Below are 11,435 nucleotides of genomic sequence, written 5' to 3'. Positions count from 1 at the left end.
TATGCGTACTATTATATATGTGTGTATGTATATATACTGTCATTTTTCATAATAGAAATAAGATATTTTGCTGGAAGTCATATCCTTAACCAGCCACCTCTTGTTGTTGCTGGTTGACAAAGTTTATATTCATTAAATTAGCAAATATTTGGGTCTATTTGGGTCGTGGGGCTGCTGGACCCCCAAAAGAATGATTCAGCACAGAGGGCATTCGTATTAAACTATGCAATAATTCTGTCGACCACACACTGAATATAGCAGGATTAAAATCATGCTGACATATTCAATTATCATTACAAGTCTGTATCTGTAATTTTGGATCTAATGGTGTTTTATGATCTTCCTCATGCCTGCATTTCACCTACTCACATCAGCCTGGATGCTACTTTTTTCAATCAGATGCCCTTCTAGAGAGCAGAAGATACCTCTTCTCCTGTCTGTATTTTCCACTTTCAGGATTGGTGGCCATCAGATCTGTGAGGATGCTGGGATTGCTTTTTGCAAACCTGGGCTGCCTACTAAGTTTCCCAAACAGAAATTCATATGTGAAATTTCCCATTTTGTCACTCTTCATCCAACATCTAATTTACTTTGTGCTGAGATAGCTGCAAGACCGATATTAGTTTACCTTTATATCTTTTCCATAACCGTTGTTACTTTTCAGTTTTTCAGTAATGTGTGTCTTTTAAACCAAGTTTCACTATACCTTCCTTAGTCTTTTCACCAAGGGATGGGTTCATCATTTGTATGGTTTCTTTCAAGAGTAGGCCCATTTCATTGATTTCTTCATTTCTATCCTTTTTTCCCCCTTACATCCTGTGATGGAGAACTCACTACCTTAAAAGATACCCCACTGAAATTTCAGACAGTTCTAATCATTCAGAGTGGTTCGTTGTTGTTGAGTTGAAATCTTCCTCCCAATTGTTTATACACATTGGTCCTGGTTCTGTTCTCTGGAGTGGTACAAAACATGTATGAAGGAACAAAAGTGGCTTTTACCCTTGATAGCCTGACACTGGTGAAGTTAATGTTCTGGTTCTTTACCCTTCCCACCTGTGAGACACACTGGACAACCTTTCTGTGGTTCAGCTTCCTTATCTACAAAACTGGAGGCATAATAGTACCTATATCATAGGATTGGTAAGAGGAATAAATGAATCAGTGTATGTAAAGAATCTGGAATAATGCCTAGTATATAGTAAGCACTCCGTAAGTATTAACTATAATAGTAGTAATAGTACGATGTGCTAATAACACTACTAATTATCATTCTTTTATTTTTAACATTAATTGAGCATTTATGCCAGGCATTGCAGTAAACACTTTAAATATGTTATCTTATTTAATCCTTAAACAATTATGTTCTTACCAAGAACCTCCCAGTTAGTTTACCTCTTTCTGACATAATATATTTTTTCAAAGTCATTCACCATCCTACATGCTCTTGAATTTGTAAATGTCTCTAAAAATAGTGAATTTTCTGTCTAGTGTAGAATGAAGTGATCTTATCACACCCTTCATTCTAGAATAGCCACTATATATCTATAGATGCATCCTAAGATCATAGGTTTTATGGGTGCCATATCACACAGTTGAATCCACTTTAAGTTGCAGTCAGCTGAGACCCTCAGATCTGTTTCATGCATCCCTGTTAAAGCGCTTCTGTAAATCATTTTAGTTTTAACTCAAGTACAGAAGCTTCTATTTTTCTGGGTTCAATGTCATCTTAGATTCACTCGTTCTTTGAATCCAGATTCTGTCATTTAGTACATTAGCTACAAAATATTAATTTAAATCACACAGTGAGTACTAAATAGGCTGATAATTTCAGCAAACTCAGGAAAGATCTAGGGGAGATCTCAGCAAAGAGCTCTGACCCCAATTGAAAAATTCCTTTTCCCTGGTGAGTGTGGCAGCCAGGAGTGTACCCTGCCAGGCCAGTTCTCTTCCTTTCCTCTCTCAGTGTGACTTCTTAGGGTGGGATTATTTTCTAGTGCTACTGATAGAAGACACAGTTGCCCCCTGAAAGCTCCCAAACTAGTATAAATTAACCCTTGATGAGAACTTAGTAAATGTGGGTGGCAGGCAGGCAAGGGACTTATGAAGAATTAGAACCAGGAAAGGAGGAAAGAAGACAGTGTCTTCATAAATTGGATTTCTCTTTGCCTGACAGTAGCTGATCTGGTGTTCTCTTGAGAGAAAAGGCTCTTCAAGAAGGAATAAGGTGAAGGCGATTCTGCCATGGTGACAACTATTTGTTACAAAGGAATGTGCTCGGCCACTTGTTTGTGTGTGGTCAGGATGGGGGCTGTGAAATAACCCTTCTGATAAATTTGATTTGATACTGCTCATTTAGGGTCCTGTGAGGACATGTTGTTGGACTCACTGTTGCTAGTGAGGGTTTAAGTCTAAGTAACTCCATTTTACAAGTGAGATAACTGAGGTTCTGGGAGGTTATACATAGTTCCCATGGAAACACAAATGATAATAAACAGCTGAGATGGGATTTAAACTCTGACAGTGTGACACGAGAGATTGAACCTTTAACTACTTTGTAAAACTGCTCCTGGGCAGTGGGCTCTAGACATGTTTATGTGCAACCACGGTGGGAAGCACAGGCCTTTTCATGTAACAGGAGCTGAAAGCAGGCAGGGCAGCCATGTCCACAAGGGAGAAGGCAGTCAGCCACTGGCAGCTGCTGCCATAACAGTAGTCTCCAGAGGCGTGGCCTTTCTCTGAGGCATCTGAGGAAGCCCAGCGTGGGTTTCCAGTTCAGGGATTCCTGTTCCCTGGTGAGGTTGCACATCTGTGGCAGGACCAGAGGCCCTATCCCTCTGAGCCCATGTATAGTAAAGACTCCATGGAGGTCTGGTTTCACTTTGCAAGGCCCATCTGCCTGGAGTTGAGGAATTCTGCCTTCTCCAAGCCAGAAGTTCTCCTTGCTGCTGCCACCTTCTCTGCGTTCTTTTCTAATGACACCCATGGCTGTTCTTTGGTCTCAAGACTTGCAACTGTGACTCTCAGGCTTTCTTCCCCTACCCCAGCCCCAGGAAAAATGGTCAAGTGGGAAATGCAATGACTACAGCCTTCTCTTTTCTGCTTCTGGCCTCATCCCACCTACCTAGACACACACATCCCTCCCCCTCCCGACCCCCACTATCTACATGCCCAGAGAAACAAAGAAGGGGCTCTGAGGAAAGGTGGGGTAACAATTCAGGCTGCTGGGAAACACTCGGGGACAGAGAAGGCAGGTCTAATCTGGGCCGAAGGGAGGTAGCATGAGGCACTGAGCTGGGTACAACTTGGGCTGTCACTCGCTGGAGGCTTCTGGAGGCCTGAGAGCCTTCTACCCCTCTCCATGCCTCTGTGTACTCCTTCTTCTCCTTAAAAAGTGGAGGAAGGGGCCGTGGTCGAACAATGAATGAGGTCACTTCCAGCTCTAGGATGCTGTGACTCCATGCAGTGGCTTCTCTTACGAATACCATTTGGCCTGTGTGAGGACTTCTGCAGGCTGTGGCTGCAGCTGCCTTTCCCAGAATTCAGATGAGCTCAGAGGACAGAACTCAATATATACTGGCCTTCCCTGTGGATCTCCTGCACACTCACAGCCTTACTCTTGGCCTTTTAGAGACTCCCAAGGGGCCCGGAACAACCTCAGTCTGAGGTCTGGATGACAGGGCTTAGGACAGAGGCAAGGAAGGCTATATAATTTGCAGGGCCTAGTATAAAATGACAACGTAAGGCCCCTTGTTTAAAAACCAAGAAAAAATTAATAAACCCTTTATTTTGGAATACTTTTAAAAAACAAGAAAAAAGTACCATTAAAGGTACTAAAACACAGGTATAAAGCTTTTCTTTCTCTTGTGGTTTCTCTTTTGACTTTTCATGTTTCTTTAATAGACTTAATTTTTTAGAACGGTTTTAGAGATACAGAGAAACTGAAAAGATACTATAGAGAATTCCTGTTTACTCCACACCCAGTACCATCTTAAGATAGTATGGTACATGTATTGCAATTAATGAACCAATATTGATACATTGTACTTTATTCAAGTATCCTTTTTTACCTAATGCCTTTTTTTTTCTTTTCCTGGATCTTATCCAGAATATTTTGTTACTTTTAGTTATCATGTCTCCTTCGGCTCCCCTTGGCTGTGACAGTGTCTCAGACTTTCTCTGATTTTGATTACCTTTGTAATTCCAAATATATTAGTTAGGTATTTGTAGAATGCCCTTCTGTTGAGATTTTGCTTGTCTTTTTCTCTTGGTTAGACTGGAGTTATGACTTTTGTGGAGAAAGATCACAGAGATAAAGTACCATTTCATCACATTGTATCAAGGCTACATGCTATCAATATGATTTATGAACATTGATGTTGGCCTTGTGATTTTTATTTATTATTTAATGTTCTAGTAAAGGAAAATTAAAATTTTAGGTTATTAACATGAATTAGTTTATATTGTACAATTCATTTTAAATGCAAATACAAGAACATTTTACTCATGTAGAATCACTAAAATTGCACAATTCTTATTTTGTTGCTCATACAAGCGTATGTATTTACTTCTTACCAGAACAGTGGAAACACTGCACAAAACTAACTCAGCTGTTTTTATTTCACTTCTTGATACGTGCAACATATGACCATTCTACAAGACTGAAAGGAAAAGAAACTGTGAGTTGTTCTATCTTTCCTTCTTGTCATCATTTTTGACATAAGTGGTTGGCAAATACAAGGCAGTAACACATGTAAGAAAGGATATGATTGTGTTTCTTAGTCATTTGTGTTTCTTAAAATGTGATTCTGTATTGGAAGTAAGTTCTAAATGGAACCAAAAGGTGGCCCCTCTCGGTTATCAACACTCATAGAGGTAACATGCTTACTACTTACTTGCTTTGAGTTTGAGTCCACTGGGATTTTGTGCTTATGGGGCATAGGGAATGCAATAGGCAAGTGGGACAACAGGAATGGCAGACATAAGAATTACATTTCTCCTGTCCTGTCCTTTTGCGAATACCGTGATGTCTCTTTTAACAATATTTTTTATTTTTCAATTATAGTTGGCATACAATATTATATTAGTTTCAGGTGTACAATATAGTGATTAGACATCTATATATCTCACAAAGTGATCACCCCAATAAATCTAGTACCCATCTGACACCATATATAGTCATTACAATATTATTGACTATATCTTTATGCTATCCTTTATATCTCCATGACTGTTTTGTAACTACCATTTTGTAACTCTTAATCCCTTCCCTCTTTTTCACCTACTCCCACAACCCCATTCCCATGTGGTAATCCTCAAAATGTTCTCTGTGTCTATGAGTATTTTTTTAAATTTTGTTCTTTAGATTCCTCATGTAAGTAAAATCATGGCATTTGACCTTCTCTAACTGACTTATTCCACTCAGCACAATACCCTCTAGGTCAATCATGAAATATCTTTTTCTATCCCTTTTTTTTTTAGTGTGTGTATGTCTTTTAATCTGAAGTGAATCTTTTATAGGCAGCATATGTAAGGGCCTATCTTTTGATTGGAGTATTTAATTCTTTTTCATTCGAAGTACGCATTGATAGCTATGTAGTTATTGACATTCTTTATTCTTATTTTTGATATATATTTTTTCTTCTTTTTTAAGAAGTCCCTCCAACATTTCCTGTAATACTGGTTGGTGGTGATGAACTCCTTTAGCTCTTTCGTGTCTGGGAGCTCTTTATCTGTCCTTCAATTCTAAATGATAGCTTTGCTGGGTAAAGTAATCTTGGTTGTGGGTCTTGACTTTTCATCACTTTGAAAATTTGGTGGCAGGCTCTTCTAGCCTGCAAAGTTTCTGTTGAAAATTGGCTGACAGTGTTAGGGGAGGTCCCTTGTAGGTAACTAACTGCATTTTTCTTGCTGCTCTTAAGATTCTCTCTTTGTATTTAACCTTTGGCATTTTAATTATGATGTGTCTTGGTGTGGGCCTCTTTGGGTTCATCTTATTTGGGACTCCGCACTTCCTGGGCTTGTATGTCTGTTTCTTTCATGAGGTTAGGGAAGTTTTCCGTTATTTCTCAAAATAAGTTTTCAATTCCTTGCTCTTTCTCTCTTCCCCTTCTGGCACCCCTATGAGCGAATGCTGTTATACCTCATATTGTCACAGAGGCCCCTTAAACTATCCTCTGTTTTTTGGATTCTTTTTTTCTTGTTGCTGTTCTGATTTGGTTTCCTCCACTACCCCATCCTCTAAACTGATGATTCGATCCTCCAGTTCATCCAATCTGTTGATTCCTTCTAATGTATTCTTCATCTTAGACATATTCTTCATTTCTGACTGGTTCACTTTTATATTTTCCATCTCCATTTTCATGTTTTCAATCTCATTGTTGAAGTTATCACTGAGTTGATCTACTTGTCTCCTAAGTTCCCTGAGCATTCTTTTAACCAGTGCTTTGAACTCTTCGTCTGGTAGATTGTTGAGTTCTTTTTCTGGAGCTTTGTTTCGTTCTTTCATGTGGGACATGTTTGTCTCCCCATTTTGGCTGCCTCCCTGTGTTTGTTTCTATGTATTACGTAGGGCTTCTAAGTCTCCTGGTCTTAGTAGAGTGGCTTTATATAGTAGGTGTCCTGTGGGGCCCAGTGGCACAGTCTTCCCTGGTTATATGAGCAAGGTGCTCAGGGGTATTCCTTGTGTGAGTTATGTGTGCCTTCCTTATGTAATTGAGCCTTGGTTGCTGTTTGCATTTCGATGGGAGAGATTGGCCCTTGGGCTGATCTTCTGTGGGGATTGGCCTCTGAGGGGCTGACCCTATGGAACAGGATTCAGTTTAGCAGGGCTTTGGTGCCTGCCGAGTCAGCCCTTCAGGTGTGTCCTCCTCAGATGCAGCCTTGGGTGGTACTCCAGCTCTGTGGCCAATAGAAGCAGGCCACTGGGTGTGCCTGCCCAAGGGCCTCCTGGGAGGGGCCCAGCTACAGGCCAAGTTCAGCCACAGCCTTTGCACTTTCCGGGGCCACCTGGTAAGAGTCACTAAGCAATCTGCTGATGGCTGCCACCTCTGTTGGGCTTAGAGGTGCCTCGAGAGGCCAAGCCAGAAACCCTGCCACTAGTATGGGGCTTGGTGCTGCTCAGCAAGAGGTACAGGGTATGCCGAGGCCAGATGCTGCTGCTTTAGGTTTTGTGAACCTTTGAGAGATTTTAGGAAAGTGCGCAGGAGCCGAGACAGGTCATTTGTATAGAATGAACCACTGGAGGCAGCTTGGGTGGCTCCACAAGTTGGAAGAGATGGAGTCTCAGGGAATCACCTGGGTGAAATGACCTGTGTTATCCAGGTTGATGGAGACTCAGGTATGGCAGCCACCTATGTCAGAACACTGGGAGAGGGGAGGGCTCAACCAAGGAACAATGAATACTGGCAGCACATCTGTCCAGGAGAAAGCTGCCCCTCCAGCCCTCACCCTAAAGCCCGACAACTCAGTGTCTCCCCATATATCCCTGGTGCCCCTTGAGGAGCTTAGAGTGAAGGAGTCCATCAGCAAGCAAGCCTGGGCACAGGCCCTTTAAGAGGAAGGTCTCCGCTTCCCCCAGGCCTCCATCTCACTCAGCCACAGTTTCCACTAGTTTTCAGAGCCAGAGGTTGTGGGGACTTCTCCTCCTGGCACTGGACCCCTGGGCTGAGGAGCCCAGTGTGGAGCCAGGACCCCTCTCCTCACAGGGGGAGGGGGTTCTGCAGCCAAGATAACCCTCCTGATTCTCCACCACCGCACACTGTTGTGGGACTGGCTGTTTCATGTCTCCGCCCCTCCTACCACCGTTGTCTTACGTATGTCCCCAGTTGTAGGACTTCTGTTCAGCCAGACCTCAGGCGACTCCCACTTATGGTTGCTCTGTAGTTTCACTGTAATTTTAGTGTGGTCATGAGAGGAAGCATGCACAGCACCTAGCTTCAATGCCATCTTGGCTGGTCTCCACCATGCTGTCTTGATTAGTGCAACTTTATAGAAGGCTCAAAGTCAGGTATTGTCAGTCTTCTGATATTGTTCTTTTTCAAATTTGTCTTAACTGCTACAGATCCTGTACATTTTCTAACAAGCTTTAGAATAAACTTGTTGATTTTCACACAAAAAAGTCAGCTGGGATCATACTTAGAATTATACTAAATATCCAGATCAATCTGGGGAGAATTGTCACTGTGATGAGATTGTGTCTTCTGATATGCGAACATGGTATACTTTGTCATTTTTTTAGGTCTTCTATAATTACTCTCAGCAATATATCATAGTCTTCATGTATTGCATAAAATTTATCCCAAATTATTTCATGCTTTTGATGCCATTGAAAATGGTATTTAATTTTTTTATTTTCTAATTATTTCTAGTATATAAGATGTATATTTGATTTTTTGTATAATTACTTTTTATCCTGAGACCATACTAAATTCACTTATTAGATCTAATAACTTTTTTTAATTAAAAAAAATTTTAGACATTTGTATAGTTTATAAAACAATCCCCCTAATTGCTCCTTCTCTCCTCTGGTTTTCCACCTAGCCTTTACATTAATGCTAGCTGCATTCCCTATGTCGTGCTTCCCATCCCTGTGACCACCTATCAACTACTAATTTGTATTTCTTTAACCTTTCACCCCATTGTCTCAGCCCCTAAAACCTCCCCTCCCTTCTGTCCATCACCAAATTGTCCACTATGTTTTTATAGATTCTTAGGGCATTCTATGATATTCCTGCGAATAAAAACAGCTATACAAATTCTTTTCCCATCTACAGTCCTCTTTTCCTTGCCTTATTGCACTAACTCAGATTTCCAGTACACTGTTGACTTAGCACTGATGAGAGCAGACATCCTTGTATGGTTTCCTATTATAGGAGGAAACCATTCAGTCTTTCATTATTAAGTATGATGTCAGCTATAGTTTTTTCATAGATGCCTTATTTCAAGCTATGAATTTCCTTTTTATTTATAGTTTCCTGAGAGATTTTTATCATAAATACTTATTATCTTTAATCAAATTCCCTTTCTGTATCTATTGAGATGGTCATAATTATTCTCCTTTATTATGTTAATTTGTTGAATTATATTGACTTTTGAATACTTAACAACCTGCATTCCTGGGATAAACCTCACTTGGTAATGATGTATAGCTGGATTCAATTTCCCAAATATTTAAAAAGGATTTTTACATTTATGTTCATGAGGTATATTGGTCTTAGTTTTCTTGTAATGTTTTTGTTTTAGTTTCAGGGAGGGCTTCCTCTACTTTTTGAAAGGGTTTGGTTAAAATTGGTGTTATTTATCCTTAAATGTTTGATGGAATTCACTAGTGAAGACGTCTGGGCCTAAAGTTTTCTTGAAAGGTTTTTAATAACAAATTAATTTTCTTTCATAGGTATAGGCAGTGGCATGCATGCTGGAACTGGCTTATGCCAGCTAATAAGAGCTGATTATTACCATCTCTTAACAAATCTTCATTCATTGATGTCACATTGATGTCACATTGATGGCCATGGTTTATACCACAGAAATTAGATATGTTTATGAATCAGGGTCTTTATTTTCTTCTGGAGACCTAGTGGTTAAATACCATTCTTCTGTTCAAGTTTTCTATTTATTTTTTGAATGAGTTTGATAATTTGTGTCTTTCAAGGAATTTGACAGTTTTATCTATGTTATTGAGTTTATTGGCATAAAGGTGTTTGTAATTTTCCTATACTTTAATGTTTGGAAGATCTGTAAAGATGGCCCTTTTTCTTTCTTTTTTTTTTTTTTTTCATTTTTAACAGCTTTATTGTAATATCATTCACATACCATACAATTTACCCATTGAAAGTATATAATTCAGTGGTTTTTAGTAAATTCACAGACATATGCAAACACAGTCAATATTAGAACATTTTCATCACCTCCAAAAGAAAGCCCAGGCATAGATTAGTGTGGTCTTTGTCATCTTCCACCATGGTATACCATAGCCAGAGCCAAAAAGTGCAGAAGGCGATGGTATAGCCCATCAACTTCATCTTCTTTAAATTCTTTCAAAATAGATCTCAGATTCAAGTGTGGCTTTATGAGCAAGTGAACATGCAGATAGAGGGCTGTATCATTGGTTTTGATGAGCATATGAACCTCATATTAGATGATGCAGAAGAGATTCATTCTAAAATGAAGTCAAGAAAACAACTGGGTTGGACCAGGCCAAAAGGAGATAATGTTACTCTGCTCCAAAATGTCTCCAACTAGAAATGACTAATAAAGTGAGAAATCATTGAGAAGGCAATATGATTTGTGTTTTTTAGGTATCCTTTATTTGGAGTATAGTTCTTAACTATTTAATCATATTATTTTGATTACCCTTATTGGTATTACTAGTTGACACTAACTGCTGTAATAATGTTTTTATTTTAAAAAAGAAAGGCCTTACTCTAAAGGCCTCTCATCCCTACATCTTCCCCAACCCTAGGCAACCACTAATCTACTTCCTATGTCTATGGATTTGCCTTTTCTAGAACTTTTGTATAAATGGAATCATGTAATATATGTTTTTTGTGACTGGCTTCTTTCACTTTGTAAGATGTTTTCAAGGTCTATCAATGTTGTATCATGTATTAGTACTTTTTAAAATTTTTTTATAGCCAAATAATACTCCATTCCACATTTTTTTACCCATTCATCACTTGATGGACATTTGGATTGTTTTTACCTTTCGGCTATTATAAATAACACTGCTATAAACACTCACAGGGATTCTGATAAGGATTGCATTAATCTGTAATCAGTTTGGGGATTATTGTCATTTTAACAATATTAATCTACCATTCCATAAACATTAGTTACTTTTCCATTTTTAGATCTTTTTTAAAGGATTTTTTTTTTTTTTTTTTAGTTTTTAATGTACAGTTCTCATACTTCTTTTGTTAAATTTACCCTTAAGTATTTTATTCTCTTTGGTGCTATTGTAAATGAAATTGCTTTCTTAATTTCATTTTTGGATTGTTCATTGCAAGTATATGGAAATACAATCAATTTTGGTATATTGAAATTTTGTTCTAATAGTTTTCTTAGTGGATTCCTTAGGATTTCATGTCACCTGTGAATAGAGATAGTTTTACTTCTACCTTTTCCAGTCTAAATGCCTTTTATTTATTTTTCTTGCCTAACTTCCATGGCTAGAACCTCTAGCGGAAAGATCAGACATCCTTGTTTTGTTCCTGATCTTAAGGGGAAAACATCCAATCTTTCGCCATTAAGTTGTTAGCTGTGCATTTTTCATAGATGACCTTTGTCAAGTTGAGGAAGTTCTTTTCTGTTTCTAGTTTGTTGTGTGTTTTTATCATGAAAAAGTATTGTATTTTTTAAAATGCCTTTGCTTCACCTTTTGAGATTGTCACATGGTTTTTGTTTTTTATTCCATTGATATGGTGTTTTACATCGATTGA

General features: G+C 38.8%; 1 pseudogene; it reads left to right on the top strand.

The window, feature by feature from the left end:
* Positions 1–9,957: 9,957 nt before the first annotated feature.
* Positions 9,958–10,239, top strand: LOC105309008 (annotated as a pseudogene).
* The last annotated feature ends 1,196 nt before the right edge of the window (positions 10,240–11,435 follow it).

The sequence above is a fragment of the Pteropus vampyrus genome, unplaced genomic scaffold (genome assembly GCF_000151845.1).
Source record: "Pteropus vampyrus isolate Shadow unplaced genomic scaffold, Pvam_2.0 Scaffold653, whole genome shotgun sequence".
In the NCBI taxonomy this organism is placed as follows: domain Eukaryota; kingdom Metazoa; phylum Chordata; class Mammalia; order Chiroptera; family Pteropodidae; genus Pteropus; species Pteropus vampyrus.
This window is presented reverse-complemented; position numbering and strand designations above follow the sequence as displayed.